This window comes from Hemicordylus capensis, chromosome 3, assembly GCF_027244095.1.
Source record: "Hemicordylus capensis ecotype Gifberg chromosome 3, rHemCap1.1.pri, whole genome shotgun sequence".
NCBI classification, from domain to species: domain Eukaryota; kingdom Metazoa; phylum Chordata; class Lepidosauria; order Squamata; family Cordylidae; genus Hemicordylus; species Hemicordylus capensis.
The window spans coordinates 239,122,911-239,143,404 of NC_069659.1; the positions used below are offsets into that span (position 1 = coordinate 239,122,911).

The 20,494-nt window shown below is 41.0% G+C and overlaps 1 protein-coding gene across 1 annotated transcript in view; it reads left to right on the top strand.

The window, feature by feature from the left end:
• PCDH15 (protocadherin related 15) overlaps nucleotides 1-20,494 on the top strand; it is a 1,296,732-nt gene that overhangs the window by 9,268 nt on the left and 1,266,970 nt on the right.

Consider the following 20,494-nt stretch of genomic DNA (forward strand, 5'->3'; position numbering starts at 1 on the left):
GGAGGGAAATTCCAGTGGATCTCAAAATGATCCATTGTCTTTGTTTGCTGTGCTTGAGTAAAACACAATGGCATGAATGGTTAAGACCTATATGTAAATGGACTAAATTGACATGCAAGGATGGTATCTGTTAGGTCAGAAGGACCCAGTAAACCAATCAGTAATTTTAATGAGAGCACCTCTGAGTTCCTATTGCCCACTTAGCTCTTTTGTGATGGGGGAAGGGAGTTGTGTTCACAATGTCTTATCTGCTTTTCCTGATGAGGTGATTAGCATTAGCTTGTTGGGGCAACTGCAGAGAAGGGGAAGCAAAGGGTCAATCTTTGGACACAGAGACCTTGAAAGTGAAGTTAACTTGCAAGCTAACTCGGGTCTACCTAGACCAGGCCTGCTCAGTTTAGGCCCCCCAGCTTCTTTTGGACTACAGCTCCCATAATCCTGAGCCACAGTGCCAGTAGCCAGTGATTATGGGAGTTGTAGGCCAACAACTGCTGGAGGGCCAAAGTTGAGCAGGCCTGACTTAGACATTCCCTAATATAGGGAAAGGGGTGAGGCTAATCCCCTTCCAATTAGCTTGGCAACTGTTTGAATCTGGAGGAGATCATCCCACTGCCTGTTAAGTGACCTGTCCCCAATATGCCAACAAACAGGGAGCCCACGATCCTGTGAGACTCCGGAGCATGTTAAGAGTGGGAACTACAAGCCTGTAATCCCAAACATAAGCAGAGATGCTTCTGGGAGCCTTCAGAATAGGGATGGGCCCGGACCGGTCCGGAGGCCATTGTAAAGGCCTCCGGACCTGGGTGATCTGGTTCTGGTGGGGGGAGTGCCTTTAAGAGTGGGGGGAGGGTTTACTTACCCCTCCCGCCACTCTTGCACCGTAATTTCAGTAGTAATTGAGGCGGCAGGATACCTCTCTGCCGCCTGTTCCCCGCTGTTGCTATGAAAAACTCCCAGGAGTCCTTTGCGCGTGTGCACGTCACAGAGACGTGAAATGTGGGCATGATGTGCGCGCACGCAAAGGACTCCTGGGAGTTTTTCATAGCAATAGCGGGGAAGGGGCAGCAGGGAGGTATCCTGCTGCCCCAATTACTACTGAAATTTCGGTGCCAGAGCGGGAAAGTGGTGGGAGGGGTAAGTAAACCCCCCCCGCTCTTAAAAGCACCCCCCACCCCAGTGCCAGACTGCAGTTTGGCGGTTCCGTGCACACCCCTACTTCAGAATAGCAGTGTTGGCAACATGCAAGATGGAAAGGAGGATAGGTTTCCTGTACTGATGCACAGAAAAGGGCATTTCAGCAAGTGAAGTTTGTCATACAGGGGGAAGAAATTCCCTCACCTACAAACAGTTGCATCTTCCATATGGCAGCCCTATGGCTGCTCCATTTGTGATGGATACTGATAAGTTTGCTTTACCTTGCAATGTGAACAGGCTGCTTGAAGAGCACAGGCGAACTGCTTGAGTGTGCCCTTGCCCTTCATGGGTTGTGAGCTTGGCTAAGGGATAGTTTGGGGACATGGGTCTCAGAGGTGATAAATGCATTGTAGAGGCAGGGGATTCCCTCCCCCTGAAAGGGGGGAGATGGTAGGCTCCTGCTAAAGAAGTCTTCTGTGGTCTCATCCTAGCTCCAATTTACCATTCTTGGGTAAAATTTGGGTGTATGGGTATATCTTATCTCCAGGTTCTGGATATTTCTGTTTAGTCCAGTTTCCATCCTGATTTTGGAACACAAAGTGCCCTGGTTGCCCTGGTAGATTTGCCAGGAGATTCATTGTGGGGAGTGAGACCTGTTGATAATTCGGATCTCTCAGCAAGCTTTGATATAACTATTCTCCTGGGGTTGGGGACTGGTGGGCTCAAGTCGTACTTGGAGGATTGATCCCAAAAGGTGGTGCTGGGAGACTACTCTGCACTGTGGCCAGTGGTTTAAACTGTAAATTTAAATTGTAGCTTGGGATGATGATTGGAGTTGTAGTTCAGCAACATCAGGAGTACCACAGGTTGGGAACCCCTGCGTTACTGCAAAACCCTTGCTATTTAAAGTCTATGTGAAACTGCTGGCAGATATCAATATGGGTATGGGCTTCAGTGTCATCAATATGCAGATGACACCTAGCTCTCCCTGTTATTTAGAACATGTGATGTCGGGGAAGCTGTGAACATTCTGAACCAGTGCTTGGAGGCTGTTTTGGTTTGAGTAAGAGCAAACAAATGGAGGCTCAGTCCAGACAAGATGGAACTGCTCCAGGTTGGTAGGAATGTTGATCAGGTTAATGATATAAAGTCTTCTTAAAGGACCAAATTTGCTGTGCAATCCAGTGCTGGCCCAGGATGTTCAAGCGATATTGGTAGCTTGGAGTGTCTTTTACCAGCTTTGGCTGACTTTCAGCGAAGACCCTACCTGGAGAAAGCAGATCTGGCCTGTCTGTGTTGACTGTGGTAGGGAGTCCCGGATGTTGGTGATTACAACTTCCATCATCCCCAACTGATGACTGGGGACGATGGGAGTTGTAGTCAGCAACATCCAGGAATCTCTGTTCCATTGATGACCAGTGTTCCCTGTATTGGTTACAATCTGATTGGACTACTGTAATGTGCTGAAGATGGGGGCTGCTTTTGAAGATTGTGTGCAGAAGTTCCAGCTGGTACAAAACATCACCATCAGAATGTGTGTGTGTGTCTGTGTGTGTCTGTGTGTGTCTGTGTGTGTGTGTGTGTGTGTGTGTGTGTGTGTGTGTGGTGATATGAGAGCATACAATCTAGTATGCTCCAGCTGCTCTAGTTACTGTGTGCTTCTGAGCCAATTCAAACTACTGGTTTAACATTTAAAACTCTATACAGCCTGGGCCCAGGGAACCTTAAAGACCACCTGCATCTGCATAAACATTTCCGGGCTTTGAGATCAGCCTTACAGGCCCTGCAATCTGGACCACCATTGTCTCCGACTCATTTTATTTTATAAAATAAAAATAAAATAAATAAATTTGTCAGTGACTAGTGACAGGACTTATTCTTTATTCTTTGTTTTATTTATTAAATGCATATACTACCTGACTCCAAAGGCTCTAGGCAGTTCTTTGAAGTGGCGCCAAAACTGTGGAGTGTCCTCCACATGGAGGTGTCCTCATTGTTGAGTTTTAAGAGAACTGTTAAGACTTTTATGTTCACATTTTTGCTAAATGGTATTGTTAGTTTACTTTCTGTGATTATTTATTTAATTTTTATTAAGTTTCTATACCACCACATACTAAAGTCTCTTGGCAGTTTACAATGCAAACCATAAAACCAGAATTAAAAGTTATAAAATTTAAAAAAACAATTTAAAACAGCAGAACAACAATAAAAACCAACTTACAGCTAATCAAAGGCTTGTTGAAGTAAATGTGTCTTGAGTGCTCATTTAAAAACTGCTAGAAATGGAGAAGATCTTACAACAGGAGTTTGTTTCAAAGCCTTGGGATGGCTATAGAAAAGGCCTAGCCCTGAGTCCCCACCAGGCAAGCTGGGTGCAGTTGCAGTGCACCTCTCCCAAAGACCTTAATAAGTGGAGGGGGTCCTAAGGCAAAGGCGCTTCACCAGGTTCCAAGGCATTTAGGGCTTTATAGGTAATCACCAGCACTGTATATTTTGCCCAGAAAGGTATGGCCAGCCAGTGTAATGCTTTTAAAGTAGAAGTAATATGAAAACTTCAAATGGAGCTTTAAGTTTTGCATTATGCATTATGTTTCTCACCAGGCAGGAGGTTCCTCCACAGGATGATTTTCCCCCCCTGGCAGGTAGTAGATTCTAAGATACAGAGGATGGAAATACATCATATAACCCTACTATTAAATCCCATGGACTTTGGATAGAAGGAAATTTACAGTATGTGATCCATTGGGTGAAACAAAATCAGAGTCCCTTTAAACTTGGTTCTGTTTCCTAGCTGGGTTTGAATACTTGCTTATTCGTTTTGGGTGTCATTTCATAGTGCTAATTGCTAGTACAATATTTTATAAAATTATTCTTAAAGTGACTGTAGTTTTGCAAGATATGGTCTTGGCTCTGTAATCTGTCAAATGAATTTTTTATGCAACTCAAAAATGTAAGACCTTTAAAAAAAAATACACACACCTGTGATGTGATGCTTAAATAGTGTTTGCATTTCCAATGCTTGTAATTCAGTTTGCTGCTGCTTAGAGTGTACATTTTATTTGAAAATGGCTGTCTTCCTTTTTCTTCTGCATTAATAACATTCACACATGACAGCTGATGGATCCCAGACTGAAACATATTCTTAGTGTTGCTTGAAAATACCCTAAATCTTGATCATATAAACTTCTTGCACATGTACCCACCCATTTGAGTTAAATACCAGTGTTCTGTCTGTTTGACAGAACTGAGCTGATAAGAGCTCAATATCTCTTGCTTCCAGCCCAGAAACTGTTTTCAGATTAACATATTTTTGGGCAGATGATGGAAAATCCATTCTACTGCAGCAGCTGAAAGTACACTTGCTGTCCCGACAGAGTGTTGCAATGCATGAGATCTAATGGAATGAATGGAAAATATGTTTAAGAGTTCTTTGAAGATGCTGGCCACTTATACTTGATTGCCTGCATTATTCCACTCTGAGGACAGATAAGTACATTTGTGAATGTTCTCCAACTACTTCCCTAGGAGGCACCTGGGAGCCACTACATGAGTTGATGGGTTCAGTTTTGAACATTGATTTTAAAATCCCTTAAATACCGTGCAAAAATTCCCATATCTTCTTGATTTGAAATAAAACTCAGATGCAACTGCATTTAAAGAATCAATAATGCAGCCTTTTAATTGCAGTGCTAATTGTCAATATGTATTTGTAGTTAGAGAAGGTACTTTGTAGGTGAAGGATATAAATGTTTATTGGTAACAGGACAACAAAATAAATATAATTTAACATGTCTGACTCTGTCTGTTTACTGGTAGCTCTAAAAATGTACATAAACAGGCTAAGCATCAAATCTAAGTTCAGGGAAATTATATTATGACAACTTAAGTCATCTGCTTGTCAAGGAAAAGTGAAATGTTTTCCAAGTACACAAAGAGAATAAAAATAGTGTTAACCTAATATTTTAAAAGTGAAATGAAATATTTTTCATAGAAGTAATTGAGTGTGTTTATGTGCCAAGAATGTTTCCCCTGCTAGCTGAGCAAAGAGGCACTTTTAAAAAGTGGTCATTCTCTTTATTTAGCAAGAAGAGAGCAACTTACCCTATCCATCCTCAGCACAGCATCCCTCTAGTGGCTGTTGCTGGTGTCTATCTTATGTTTCTTTTTTAGATTGTGAGCCCTTTGGGGAAAGGGAGCCATTATATTTATTTATGTATATCTATGTAAACTATTTTGGGAACTTCTGTTGAAAAGCGATATATAAATATTCATCATCATCATAAAAGCAATACACAATCCCAGGCATTTGTGCAGATATGGCAAAATGTATCGTGATAATTGCATCCGGCTTGCTCCACATATTTTTCTTGGAACCTGAATGACACATTTGTATTTATGTTACCCTGAAATGTGTGAGCTTTACTTTTTAAAACTGGGTGGTAAAGGTTATGTGTGCAGTCCCTCTGTTGTGTAGTGTGGATCATCTGGAAATTACACAAGTGTGTGTGTGTGTGTGTGTGTGTATATAAAATATCTGCTTCATGGTTGCATGCATGATAACCATGGGCTGCATAATATTAAATATAGAATGTATGGCAGGACAGTGAAACTAATTTCATAGCAATATGATAAGGTCATGCATACTACCATTTAACCCCGCACTGGGGAGGGTTGGCAGAGAGGCAGGCTCCTCCCTGACTCCCTGCAGATGAGCAGGACTGTCAACTAAACTTTGCTGCTTGTGTGCCCACATGAACACCAGGTGGTGAGCGGCAGAGTGCCAGCGTGATGGGGGAAGCTAGCACTGGGTCCTTCAGGGACCCAGAAAATAGCACATGAGCAGCAGAGCGGCTGCTTCCAGTATTGTTCCCGTTCCACTATGCGTGGCCACTCCTTCCTCTCGGCTTGCTGCCTAAAATAGTGGTGGGCCAGTTGGGAGCCCAGCTACCCAGGGCAATGATCGTCTACATTGTTCACATGATCGCCTACTGAGGTAGAACAACAGTGGGTACAGGATCTGGGCTCCACAGGTCTGGATCAGCCAGGACTGGAAGGCATCCAGTGTTCCAGGTGAAATGAGCTTCTTGGATTACCCCGGGTAGCTTGGGTCATGAATAACTTCTATGGATATTCCCCCACCCCCAATTTCAGGTAACTTAATTGGAACCATCCCCACACAATTTACTTAAGTAAGGAATATGGTGCCTATAATTCTGAAAACTGAAAAGTATGTTGGGAAATTGTGTCTGTACTTATGGATGAAAAATTACATTTGTGAGAACAAAACCAGCTGCAGTGGTGTCACTTTACCATGAAAATACATGAGGATAATCTAAGACTGCATTAATTAGCAATGCCAGTTGTTAATTAGTCTAAACCAGTGCAGCTGTAGAAAATCACACTAGTTTGTATCCAGATTTGTCTAATTCACTTGACATCTTAATGGTCACTTTACATATTCTACATATGTAAACTGAGTTCACTATCATGGGTACATTCAGCAGGGAGCTGCAGTCGGTCATAACTCCCTGAAGAAACACAATGCAGATACCTTACTAAAGGTCTGGGAATTGCATAAACACAACCGTAAACTGCATGGGAGAAAAACAGGATATAAATGTAATTTGTTTACTCTACTTACAGGTTTGAGATATTCTAAATCTGACAGATGTGCTGTCCTGAAAACTAAACTAGACAATGTTGGGTGCTCTGGGATTGAACTTTTCACTTTTTAAAAAGCTTACAAGCAGCTGTGGGAGTGTAAATCATATGAGGAATGTAGTCCTGGGGGCTGGTTCATTAACACTCCCTCCACCATTTTTCTAATCTAAATCCCCCCCTATCAAAAGCTGTAGGTGCATTTGCACTAGCAATTTGTATTTTAAAGTCCTTGAATTTATGAACTAGTTTCTGAACATTACATATTTTAGATAGTATTTTACTATGAACTACTTTATTTACAAATAAATCTGACATAGGGGCATGTCCCATATAAGTGGGACTTAACTATAGCAATTATTGCCTCTGCAATTTCATCCTCAGTTTGAATAGAAAAGGTACAGCTCAAAATCTGTACAGCATACTTCTCATGTAGCAATAAACTAGGATTATGTTCATGCCACTAGTATATTATGATAAAATATCATGGCATTTATTCTTGCCATGAATAAATAGTGGAGGCTGGGAGAGAAAGCTTGTCGTAACATTTAACTCTTGCTTTAACTTCAGCAACACAGTGAAGTGAGTTGAAAGCAGCCTATGAATTTTATTTGGCTTCATCCTTTTAAACTGTCCAAATGTTAGTCTTCATTGTGTATGAATATGCAGAATATTTTTCTTTCTAAGTATAACTAATTTATGGAAGTTGGTCCACAAAACGTTCACTAACTTGGGTGACTCTAAAAGGGGATAAGAGAGACTGAAGATAAGTGTGTCAATGGATATTAAAATGGCTATATGAAATCTTCATGTTCAGTGGCAACTTGCCACTGCTGGTTGCTGGATAGCTGCATGAGAAAAGGCTATTGCCTTAGTGCTCTATTTGTGGGCTTCCCAGAGGTATTTAGTTGGCTGCTATAGCAAGTAGCATGCTGGACTAGATAGACCTTTGATCTGAGCCAGCTGATCTGATCTTGTTTAAGATCTTTTTTAATCTCTGTGATCTTTAAAAGCTTTTCCTGTAGAGTTCACTTAAGTAAAAAGCATGGTTCGGAGTAAATTGTGGTTAGAAACTGTACTGCACCCAGACCCAACCAAGACACAAGAATTTAACAGGCCACAACTTTATTGATCAAATCAGAAGAAAAACTGGAGGATTGGCTCTCTATGCACCACACAGTGAGGAAACTAGATATTTACTTATTCCATTGGATCCACCTAAAGAGAATGGGTGATACACCTTGGCTCTGGGCAGCATCAGCCCTGTGGTTAATGCTGCCATCTCTAGCCAACCTATGTCAAAGCCCCATGGCTCAAGCTCAACTCCCTTCAAGCCATGAGGTCCTTTAAAAAGGGTGGTCCCTTGCCAGGGAGGAGTGAATCTAGGGCAAGTGCTCCTTAAGCCATGAGGCCTCTAAGGACTGCCAAGGACTCCTGATGATGCCAACGTGCATTGCTTTAAGGTGCTCACCAGAAACTACACTGCCCATTTCTTACCACACTGTGCCTGCCATTGTGACCATGAAGGAATGAACTAACTAAGGGTAGCAGTGAGAGGTAGGCAAAAAGAGCCCCACAGCAAGAGCCAGTCAGCAGTGGGGCAAAATATTCCTACCGGGCCACCAGTAAAACCCACACTGCACCCGGGGGCAGGAAGGAGGGGGTTGTTGCTCTTAATGGACTGAGGAAGGAAAGCTGGCATGCGTAGCTGTAGCCAGCCAAAGCCCTGCCCCTGCCTACTTCAGCCAATCAGCTGCAAGAAAAGGCCTCATGCCTTGTTTGAATGAGGCAGGAGCAAAGAAGTCATGCTCCAAATGAGTAAGGAGCAGGTGGCTGCAATCTGTAATAAGGAAAGTATGCTGGACTATATCTCACTTAAACATTATGTATATTTTAACTTGGCCTATAAAATGTAATATTTAAAACAAATGAGTAAAAGATATATTAAAAATATAAAACATATGAGTAAAAGACAACATAATTTAAAATACTCTGCATAGTAAATACACACCTTTATCCAGTTTCACTAGTAGTTGTGTGATTGTCAGCTTCTAGTTTCTCAGTAGCAGAAGTGTAACATAATCCTAAACATCATAAGTAAAAAGTACATCCAACTAAGTTCGGTGAGATTTACTCCCAAGTAACTGCATAGAGGATGGCAGTCTTAGTGGCAGTCCAAGCTAAATTTCCTATTCCTGGCAATTGTAGCAAGAAATGTGACATCTGCTGCTGTCCTACTGCTACTGCAAGATGACAATTAAGCCTTAGAAAATGATAAACTTGCATGCATCCATGTACATATATGTGCATTTCTGTTGCTACCTGGGACAAGCTTTCTGCCTGTGCAGAATTTCCACAGTGAGTTAAAATTTTATGCTATTCCACCTTTTAAAGATTTAAAAGACTGAATACTCTCTAGTTTTTAATTTTATCTCCAAAGAAGGAATAGCCAAAACCATGATTCAGCCTGTTACTGTAGACTAATGAGGGATAAAACCTTATTCCCTATGCTAGAATATTGATTTTCCCCCCTTCCTTAATACTGCTTTGATTGCACTGTCCTTCTCCCCTTATTTCCAATGTCTGTTGGCTAACGTGTAAAAATGGAATAAAAGATATACAATGGAAGTGTAACTGATCATCCACTTAGGAGCTACCATTCAAGACTACAGTTCTAACTCCCCCCCCGTTAACTTTCCTATATACCAACCCAGTTCACAACTTAATTTTTTAAGACGGTGGTAGAAATTTCGATCCAGGACTATAGCCCTATTCAGACATTACTTTAAAAACCCTGTCCCTGCTTGCTTTTAAAAATCCTTTCCATGCTTACATTTTTGTTGCTACAAAGTGGAACAGTCCTGACTCAGCACTTGGAAGTCCTGACTCAGCACTTCACTCACCCCATTCATTGTGCTGCAGTGGAAGTGGCAGCATCTGCAATGGGAAGCTCTCTAACCATGATTACAAGCACTTCCATGAAAAGCAGTCTAGATTGTCTCAGGTTGCTAGTCATTGAAGTGCTCACAATTGTGATTAGAGAGCTTCCCTCTGCAAACAAATGCTGCCATTTCCTTGAGCAGTACCATGAGGCAGATTAAATTTCCAACTCGCTTTCAGCACTTGTAAGAATGAACAGGAATTTTCATTCCTGTTCATATTCATATTCATATTTAACATCTGAATATGGCTTATATGAGAGCCAGAAGTATTAATGTTTTGCAGCAGCAGTTGTGGATGCAAAGGTAAAAGCTACTTAGAAGTTGATTAAAGTCTGAGCTATGCATTATGGCAGGAATGGGGAGAACATAGATCAGGATCTCTTGATTTGTTACTCCCAATTGTTTACACACACACGCACACACCCACCCCAGCTGAAATGAAGAAAGTTGGTGGGGGGTGGGGGAAACCAGAAGTGGATTTTTTGTGAACAGACTGTGAGCTCAGTTTGGGTACTGAAAACAAATTCCTGGGTTGAAAATGTTCTCAGCAGTATCTTGCACCTTCATTACAAGTAGATCTCTGCCTCCCTGAGCTGCTATGTTGCACCTCGCTCTGGTTGGTAAACTGTTAAGTTCTAGTTTAAAAAAAGTTTGTCTTGCATGTCTAAAGTTTGCCAGTCCAGCAAACTTCATTAAGTTATCCCAGGGATCAGCACCATGGTCAGTTCTTCAAACCAAAGCTGTAACACCTTCAAGCTCACACTGTGTGAAGCAGATACTAGTCCAGTAGAGTTGTCAAGTGGAATCATTGTTTATTTTGTATCTGTATCTTTGTAAGCCTTGATCTTGCACACTCCATCCTGCCTTTTGCATGGAATGGGAGGAAGTTCTCTTTAGAAATAATGTAGTTTGCCATGACATCCAAAGCCACAAATCCCATAGTGTTCTAACAATGAATGAATCTCTGTTCCATATTCTGGCTGTTCACAAACTATGATTAAAACAAGCTGGCTTTTGCTGGCTTTGCATGTCATGGAAATCCGCATTTCTTCTAAACACAAAATAGAATTTGAAACTTCCTCCCATTCTATTTGCCCATGATGATATAGAAAATGTGTGAGTTTGAGGCACATGAACACAAAATAATTCATGTGACTTTGGAGTTGATTAAAGTTAAGAAATACTACTAATTTAAGAAATTAAGAAATACTACTACTACTACTTCTTATATACTACTTTTCAACAAAAGTTCTCAAAGCAGTTTATATTTAAAAATAAATAATAAATATTTATTAATAAATGGTTGCCTGTCCCAAGAAGCATAGCATAGACACCAGAAACAGCCACTAGAATGATTCTGTGCTGGGGTTGGATAGGGCCAGTTGTTCTCCTACTGCTTAGTATAAGAGATCCACCACTTTAAAAGGCATCTCTTTGTTCAGTTAGGGATTAGGGTTAGTAAATTGCTTCCATTACTACTTTTTTAATCCACATTGCATAAATGCGGGGATTAAGCAGAAAACATTCATCTTAATAGTGTGGCCAGATGCAAATCTCAGACAGGTGGTAATAAGGTCTAATTAATTAAATAAATAAGATCAAGTGTTTATATGAGTGTAAAGCATGTTTGTGTGTGCCTGGTGCTAGGTGTTTAATATGCTCTGTTCACCTTTTGTAGTGGCTGCCAAGCATGTGATTGCATGTGATCCTGTTTCCTGCCATGCTTGTGTTGGTAGAACGTGTATTAAGAGGCAGTTTTGAGGAGATGAAATTCCACTGCATTGGTTCTTTGTGTGTGTGTGTATTCACATGATGATAATAATAGAAAGGAAAATCACAGTGATACACACAGAAATTTATTTATTTATTTATCTATTTACGTAGCATATTTTTATACCGCCCAAAATTTGTGTCTCTGGGTGGTTTACAACAAGATACAAACAAGAGTATAACATCAGTTAAAAACAAAAACAAGGAATTTAAAAAACAATTTAAAATTTTTAAACAATATTCTAAAAATAACATTAAAACAATCAAAACAATATCAGTTAAATGCCTGGGGAACACGTGCATCTTTAAAGACTTTTAAAAAGTTGTCAGAGATGGGGAGGCTCTAATAATAATAATAATAATAATAATAATAATAATAATAATAATAATTCGATTTCTATACCGCCCTTCCAAAAATGGCTCAGGGCGGTTTACAAAGAGAAATAACAAACAAATAAGATGGCTCTTATTTCACTAGGGAGCTCATTCCAAAGCCTCGGAGCAGCAATGGAGAAGGCGTTGCTGGTGGCAAATGCAGATGGACCTCTCCTGATTATCTCAATGGGCGATGGGGTTCATGATGAAGAAGACGTTCTCTTAAGTACCCATGGCCTAAGCTGTTTAGGACTTTATAGGTTATGACCAACACCTTGTACTTTGCCCAGAAACATATCGGCAGCCAGTGTAACTCCTTCAATACAGGAATAATATGGTCTCTCCTAGGTGGTAGTATATCATATATCTGGCAGTATATCAGTATTCTGCTGTGAGTGTTTGGGCTGATTGAGACAATGCCAAACTGCAGTTAAACATACCTGAGGTTGGCATTTCTTACCGGCCAAATGCAGGATTTCTTCTGAAGTGCTGTTCTGTTAGTTCCTCAAAAACTTTGATTTGACCACTTCATTTCAAGTTGGTTAGGTTGCTGAAACTGTGGGTCCCACTCCCTTGGCCCCATCATGTCATTCTAATTCAGCACCTGCTGTAGCTTGGGGTTCATGCTGAAGCTCCTCCTGTCACCACAGAGAGGGACGCTCAGAGCAGCTCAGAAATGTCAGCTTTCGGCAGCCTGTGTCTCCTACTGGTTGCTTGTTGGAGTGAATGCTCTACCTTCTACTACCTAGCAACTCATCACCTTACCTCTCTTTTTGCTGCTTGGCAGCAGGCATGCCACATTCCTAGATTTTCCTCATTTGAAGGCAAGGAACCAGAAATCAGCATAAGGGCACAGGGTGGAAGGCTTAAGAATCATGCCTCCTCCTGCTTCTTTGGCACCTTATCTGAAAAAAACCTTGTAGGATTACCTTGCTTTAAACTTACTAAATTTACTAAATGGGGTAAATCACTTTTAGTAAAACAAAAAACCTTGTTCACTGAAGTGTTGTGTGTTTCTGAAGTTGTGAGTGGGGAATGGGAAATGTGGCTTGCATGTTGGTGGAGTAGAGACAAAAAAAGATATGGTTTGTGTGATGATGGGCTGATGGTCCTAGGTTGGCATGGACAAACACTAGGTGTATTGGTGGGCAAGTGGACAAAGCCTCAGTGGGTTTTGAAGGAGAAGGATGGTGTAGGATCAAGAGAGGGCTGTTCATGTGCTGTCTGTCAGCAGTGTGGTGTAGGAGACTGGATTTCCCCCTTCTGCGAGAAAAGGGGCACATGACATTTTCTTCATACTTATCTGGGTACTATTTTTTAATCACTATCTTTGGAGGTGGATGGGCAAACTTCAGACTGTTACTAGCTTCATACAGGAGGGGGCAGTTTCAGTCTTGGAGCAAAGGTTTGCCCTGTTGAAGACTGCCTCTGGATGATATGAGTGAATTCAAGTGTGATGCACACACCCTTTCTCACATTGTAGCCAGTGGTTGTTGGGTGAGTGACACGCTAACACCATGACCACAGTCTGACAATGCAAGCAGCACCGTGAATGCTGGGATTGAGCCTGGGAGGATTAGGAAGAGGCAGGGATGACTCCTGCCAGTGGGCGGAGGTAATAAAACCACAGCTACTGGATCATGTGTGGCACGATCCTCATCTTCAGTATTTAACTTCAGGTATGCCTACCCATTCTTTGTCATTATGTTTGAATTGGCCCTGTGTATTCACACATGTGCATTTGTGTTGAGGTTGAGACAGTAGTTTGAATAAGATCACCCAGTGAGTTCATATCCTGCCTTATGTCAACCATCTTTTGAAACTATAGGGTGTTCCCAAAGCAGCTTGTGATTGGTATAGAGAAGGGTTAGAATCTGCTGTTCAGAAAAAGGAGCATTAAACATCCCATTGGGCAAGATGAAGCAGCTGGGTGTGTTTACACGTAGCTATTTGGATCTTGGCAATGTAGAGAATTCAGCAATATTACTACATAGCCTTTGTTGACTTCAGTGGTTAATATTATTGGAGGCAGCCTTATTGCCTTCTGTAACATACACCCACACCTCTCTTTCTTTAAACAAAATAATAAAAATTCATCAGACACCTTTCCAAAAGATTAAGACAAAGAGAAGCTGACATTCTGTAATCAGAAATGTCAGGAAAGAATCCAGATCTGGGAAATACAGCAGCATAGTGACAAAGAAATTAAGCACAGTTTCAAGATGTCAAATATCTTGTTAGGTCTGGTTGCTAATCAATAAGCACTTTCAGAAATGGCACTATAGACTGCTCTGTTTCAAGAAATTTTCTGTCTTAAAAATAAATTACCCTCAAAGAGTGGAAATTAATTTTATAGTGGCTGTTCAAGGTACACAAAGTAGAAGTCAAATTTGCTCACTTAAAAAAAAACACCACTCTCTCTCATTCACTGCAGTGTGGCTTGTTTGGGGATTGGCCCTTAGAGAGCATTCATGGCTGACCATAGATTACAGCAGCTGCCACCATAATTGATCTGCACTCAGGTTACTTTTGATAAGTGCTTGCTTTTGAAGTGCTAAATCAGGTAACTAGAGACTTTCTGATATAGTGAAAAAAACTTTTTAGAACAGGTTTGTCAGCAAATAGTGCCAACGAATTTTAACCCACTTGCTGTTCTTGTGATGAATTATGTCTAATTTCAGCAATATTAATATTCTTACCCTTGGATATATTAATGGGTTTTCTATTATACATAGTTTTGCTATCTTACTTGGGCTATAGTGTAGAAATAGCAGTATTAGTATTTTAAAGTAGAAATTCACCGCCTCTAGCAGACTTGGTACTTAACGAGTATCTGGCAATGCTGGCTGGTCAGATGTATATGAATAAAGTAGACTAATCCAGAATAAATAATTATTAGCATTTTTTTTCACCTATAGTGAAAAGCCCTTTGTCATGCATAACTATTATTAACCAGCAAGCCAGTATGCCACATAGCAGCAAGTAACAAGAAGTCACAGCTCCTTGGTGATGCATATGCTTGCAAACATATTTGTCTTATCACTTGTTATATTTTTAGATGCACTTGAAAGGTTCTCCTCCTCTCTCTCCTCCTTCAGCCTCACTGATTGACATGAAACCACAACAGTAAAAACATGCCATGTTCGGTAGGTTCCAGACCTCACCCAGGCTAGCATATGAATCCTAAAACGCAGAAAAACTCATTATATTCCCTGAAAATTCATGAAAAAACTCCCATTGGAAAAGCATGGGTAAGAGGGTTAGCATAAGAGGGTTAGCGTAAGTGTGAGACTCAGTGTAAGCACCAAAGGCTCTGGAGTAAACTTAGCAGTCATGGCATAAGGGTAAAGGTTCATGTGTGGATCAGTAACTGGTTGAAGGACAAGAACCAGAGTAGGAATAAATGGATAGTTTTCACAATGGAGGTAGGTAGGAAGTGAGGTCCCCCAGGGATTGGTCCTGGGACCAGTGCTCTTTAACTTGTTCATAAATGATCTAGAAGATGGGGTTACCAGTGAAGTGGCCAAATTTGCAGATGACACTAAACTATGTAGGGCAGTGAAATCCATAATGGATTGTGAGGAACTCCAAAAAGATCTCTCTAAACTGAGGAACTGGGTGACAAAATGGCAAATGGCAAACTGCCCTAAGCCATTTTTGGAAGGGCAGAATAGAAATCAAATGAATGAATGAATGAATAAAATGTGGTTCAGTGTAAGTAAGTGTAAAGCGATGTACATGGGGCAAAAAACACCAACTCCACATATATGCTGATGGGATCTGAGCAGTTGGTGACTGACGAGGAGAGAGATCTTGGGGTCATGGTGGACAGCTCATTGAAAGTGTTGTCTCAGTGCACGGCAGCTGTGAAAAAAGCTAATTCCATGCTGGAAAACATTAGGAGGGGGATTGAAAATAGAAATGCTAATATGATAATGCCCTTATACAAATCTATGGTGTGGCCACATCCGGAGTACTGTGTACAGCTTTGGTCACCGTATATTAAGAAGGATATTGTAGAATTGGAAAAGGTGCAGAAGAAGGCAACCAAAATGATCAGGAGCCTAAAGCACCTTCCTTATGAGGCAAGGCTACAGTGTCTGGGGCTCTTTACCTTGGAAAAGAGGTGACTAAGGGGAGACATGATCAAAGTGTATAAAACTATGCATGGAGTGGAGAGGGTAGACAGAGAGAAATTTTACTCCCTCTCTCATAGTACTAGAACCAGGGGTCACCCTGTGAAACTGAAGGCTGGAAAATTTAGGACCAACAAGCAGAAGTACTTTTTCACACAGCGCATAATTAATCTATGGAATTCCTTTCCATGGGATGTGGTGATGGCCACCAGCTTGGATGACTTTAAAGGGGACTTAGACAGATTCATGGAGGACTGGTCTATCAATGGCTACTAGTCTGATAGCTGTGGGCCATCTCCAGCCTCAGAGGCACGATGCCTCTCAATACCAGTTGCAGGGGAGCAACAGTAGGAGAGAGGGCAAGCACATACCTCTTGCCTGTGGGCTCCCCAGAGGCATCTGCTGGGCCACTGTGTGAAACAGGAAGCTAGACTAGATGGGCCTTATGCCTGATCCAACATGTTCTTAAGGATGAGGGTTGTGGGTAGGCTTGGGGTTAGGGTGAAGGTTAGCATTAGGACTGGGGGTATCCTTAAGAGTAGCATGAGGGTTAGTGTTGGGGTAGGTTTGGTGGTAGGGTTAGGGTTCAAACAAAATCTGGCAATGATTCTTGAGTAATTTTACATAGAAAGTCTGGACTTTGTGGTACAGGACATATGCTTGTAAACTGCATACCATTTTACTACTGTATACATATATCATACTGTAGTGAATTCCAAGCCTTTGTCTCAGAGCAAGCCTATGTGAGGGGAAGAAAAATGCTGAATCATGCCCTCCATGCTTTCCAAGCAAAAGCTTCTCCAAAAACCTTCCTGTAATCTTGGTAGGATCTAGGCTGCCACCACCACCCAATTATCAACAGAGTTTAAACCACCCCTGGGCTTGGGTGGAATCCCAGGGAAACTCTCATTTTCCTACTGGAAAAGTATACAAAAACCTTCCATGTGCAAGCTTACACATGGTGAGAAAATTGGTAGTTGCTGAATGTGTGAGGCATGTTGCACCAGAAACCCCCCCTTTAGACCCCCCGTTTCCTGAGTTAAAAATCTACTCAGAGGGGCTTTTTAAAATTGAAAAGAACAAAAAAAGGGGGGGGGGACTTTATTCAAATGCTACAGATTGCTTCTGGGTCTGAGGCTCTCTCAGCTTTTAGTTACAGGTAAAAGAAATACTCAGTAGATTAAAAGAATACTTCAAAAAGCACCCCAGATAATGATGGCACAACACACTTTAAAAATCGTGGTTACCCAGTTGCAAAGAACATAATGCAGGAAAATACAAAATGACCTTTAAAAGCTTACCGAGACCATCCTAGAACAGTATTCAGGGATTTACAAAGCACACAAAAGCAATATAAGTTTCTAACGCCACGTCTGACTATCAAACTATTCCCTAGCCTAAACTTCCAGAAGCCACGGTCCTGGCATCCTCTTTCTTGAACTCATCAATTCCTGGATGAGAATTCAAGTTCCCTGCCCTCCTGTCTTTCAAGGAGCTCTAGATGTCTTTCCATGAGAGAAATCTCCAGGCTAACTTTTGACCCTGAGGGAGCAAAACTCCATTGCTCCTCACTAAGCCTTTCCAGCCTAGCATCTTCTAACAATCCTTCTCTACCTCCTCATGGCTCTCTAGGTCCCACGCACCTGGGACCTAGATCCCTGGAATTCACCATCCTGTCAGTCAGGGGAGAGGAGGGCTGGTCAGTGACTGATCACTAAACACACAAATGTGCTTTTTTTAAAAAAAGAGGGACTTAATTATTTGATCCACTATTTTTTTTATTGCCCTGGTTTCTTAGTGTTCACCTGTTGATATGTGCTGACAGTTGGACATAAATTTACAAGACAAGGGAGGTCCTAGATAAGTCACCATGTTAAAAGAAGTGGAAAGTGGGGTTTATTATTCTTAGAATGTTATATCTTAAGCCATTTTGAGTTTATTGGTGGATTGGATATGAATGGGGGATGCAGTATAGCTTCTTTGCTGTTCTGGACCCTTACATTTGACAGTCTGAACTGCAGGTATTTTTTAATGTACCTCATTCTAGCACTTCACTGCAACAATAGACAAGCTCTGCAATGAAAGAATTATGCAAGAAAGAACCATCTCTGTCCATGAACCCGACACTTTCAGATGCAGAGCATGGTATGGTTTAGGCGTGAATTATGGAATCCATTCTGGATTCTCTGATTCAGTGCAGATTTCTGCAGAGTGGAAATAATTCATTTCTCTCAGAAGCAATTTCAGCAGATGCAAGTAGTTTCCCCCTTCTCTGCTATATATATCTATTGAACAATATCTTTCTGTACATAGTATCCCTCTATCTGAAAGCATGCCTTTCAGACAGGAACATAAAAAGCTGCCTTATACTAAGTCAACCATCTCACAAATCTAGCTCAGTATTGCCTACCCAGACTAGCAGCAGCTTCTCCAAGGTTGCAGGCAGAAGTCCCTCTCAGCCCTATCTTGGAGATGCCAGGGAGGAAACTTGGAATCTTCTTCATGCAAGTATGCAGGCGCTCTTCCCAGATTGGAAAATTAGTGACCATTGTTCATGTCTAAGATGGAGCTATTGCAATGTACTCTAAATGAAGTTATCCTTGATAACTGTTCAGAAATGCTTGTAGAATATGGAACTAGGGGTAGTAACTGTAAGCTTATTAAATAAATGTTTAAGTATCTGTTCCCATGTTCTCTTGCCTTATGAGGACAATTCAAGGTCTGATTTTGAACTATAAAGCCCTAAAAGTAGCTTTGACCCAGCATACTTTAGAAACACCTATAGCGTATACCATGAACAGTCAGGAAAACAAACAAATGGATCCTAGAACAAATCAATCCAGAATTGTCACTCAAGGCACAAATGACCAGGCTCGAACTATCATACTTCGAACACATTATGCGAAGACCCAGCTCCCTTGAGAAGTCTAATGCTGGGAAAAGTTGGAGGGAAGAGAAGAAGAGGATGACCAGCAGCAAGGTGAATGGACTTGATTATGACAACAAAGAATGCACTACTGAGACTTTAAAGGCCAAGTTGAAGACAGATCATCCTGGAGAGAATCTATCTATGTGGTCGCTAGGAGTCGGCACCAACTTGATGGCACTTAATCAATCTATCAGTCGATCAATCAATAGCTAAGCAAAAATAGCAAAAATAGATACAGCTAAGCAAACACATCCTTCTTATACTGATAATAGGTTGCATAGATGAGATCAGCGTGTGTTGCACATAGGATATATTGTATGTCATCCATAATGAAGTGCAGCTAAGTAGGGATGTGCATGGAACCGGCTGGCCTGGTTTGGTTCAAGGACAGACCGAACCCAACCGGGCCAGTTCGGTCTGGCATCCTCTTGAACCCCCCCCCCCGGTTAAGTTTGGGGGGTTTGCAATCTTAAAATCCTTTTAAAAATTTGTTTTCATTTTACCTTTTACTCCCCTCAGGGCAGTTCCTGGAGGTGTTGGGGGTGTGTGTGTCCATGGAGGTTCCCCCTCCCCCCACTGGCCTTCTAAATCACCATCTCTTTGGCAATCCAGGGCAGACCTTGCTTAGCAAAGGGGACAATGCATGCTTGCTACCACAAGACCAGCTCTCTTCCCATAGATCAGCTCTCCTTTCCTCAGAAGCTAGTATAACTCCTACTCTTCATTTTTCTTGCCGAATTGTTAAGAGATACCACTTTTTCCTTGTACGTTTTGCAGGTGATTGTTGGTTGCAGGTGAGTGATGCTGATATTAGGGTTCTTGTGGTTTGCAATAGTTAAATTGCTTGATTTTTTTAAACCACTGCTTTCTTTATTTTGCTTCTTAAAAATGTGTGTTGTTTTCTATTATGTTTTAAGTCTTGTATGATGCCTTGGGCTGCCTTTTTTGCAGAAAGGGGGTAAAATATTTAAAAGATAAATAAAAGTGAAATCTAAGAACACTTAAGTTGATTTCAATTTTATTTTTTAAAAAGTATTTTTACCCCCTTTCTGCACAAAATGCAGTCCAAGGCACCATACAAGACTTAAAGCGTAACAGAAAATACTTCAGTGTCTCAACATTCCTTGAACAGCATTACCTAAGACAATATGTTATTATTTATTTCCAGATGTCTTGTACTTTTTTGAACCTCCTATCTTGATAGTAGAGAATTAGAATAAAATTGTTTTTGTTTGAAATTGTTGGGCTGCATGTAAACTTTCCTTATAACTTTTCATAGTGACTTTCTTTAAATTTTACACGTGCAGATAGTAAATTTTAAAACTGAATTTTAAGGATTTCTACATGAACTATTCAAATAAGTACCTGATATATGCTAAGCAGAAGGTGCCTTTGTAGAAATATTTTGGAATCTAGACATTACTTTCCTTGTTGCCATCAGCATTATTTTAAGCTATTCTATTTTTTTTTTTAACTTTGTGTGTCTATGGAGTGGAGAAGAGTCCACATACTTAAGCTTATTATTTTATCTTCCGAAAAAAACCATGGCA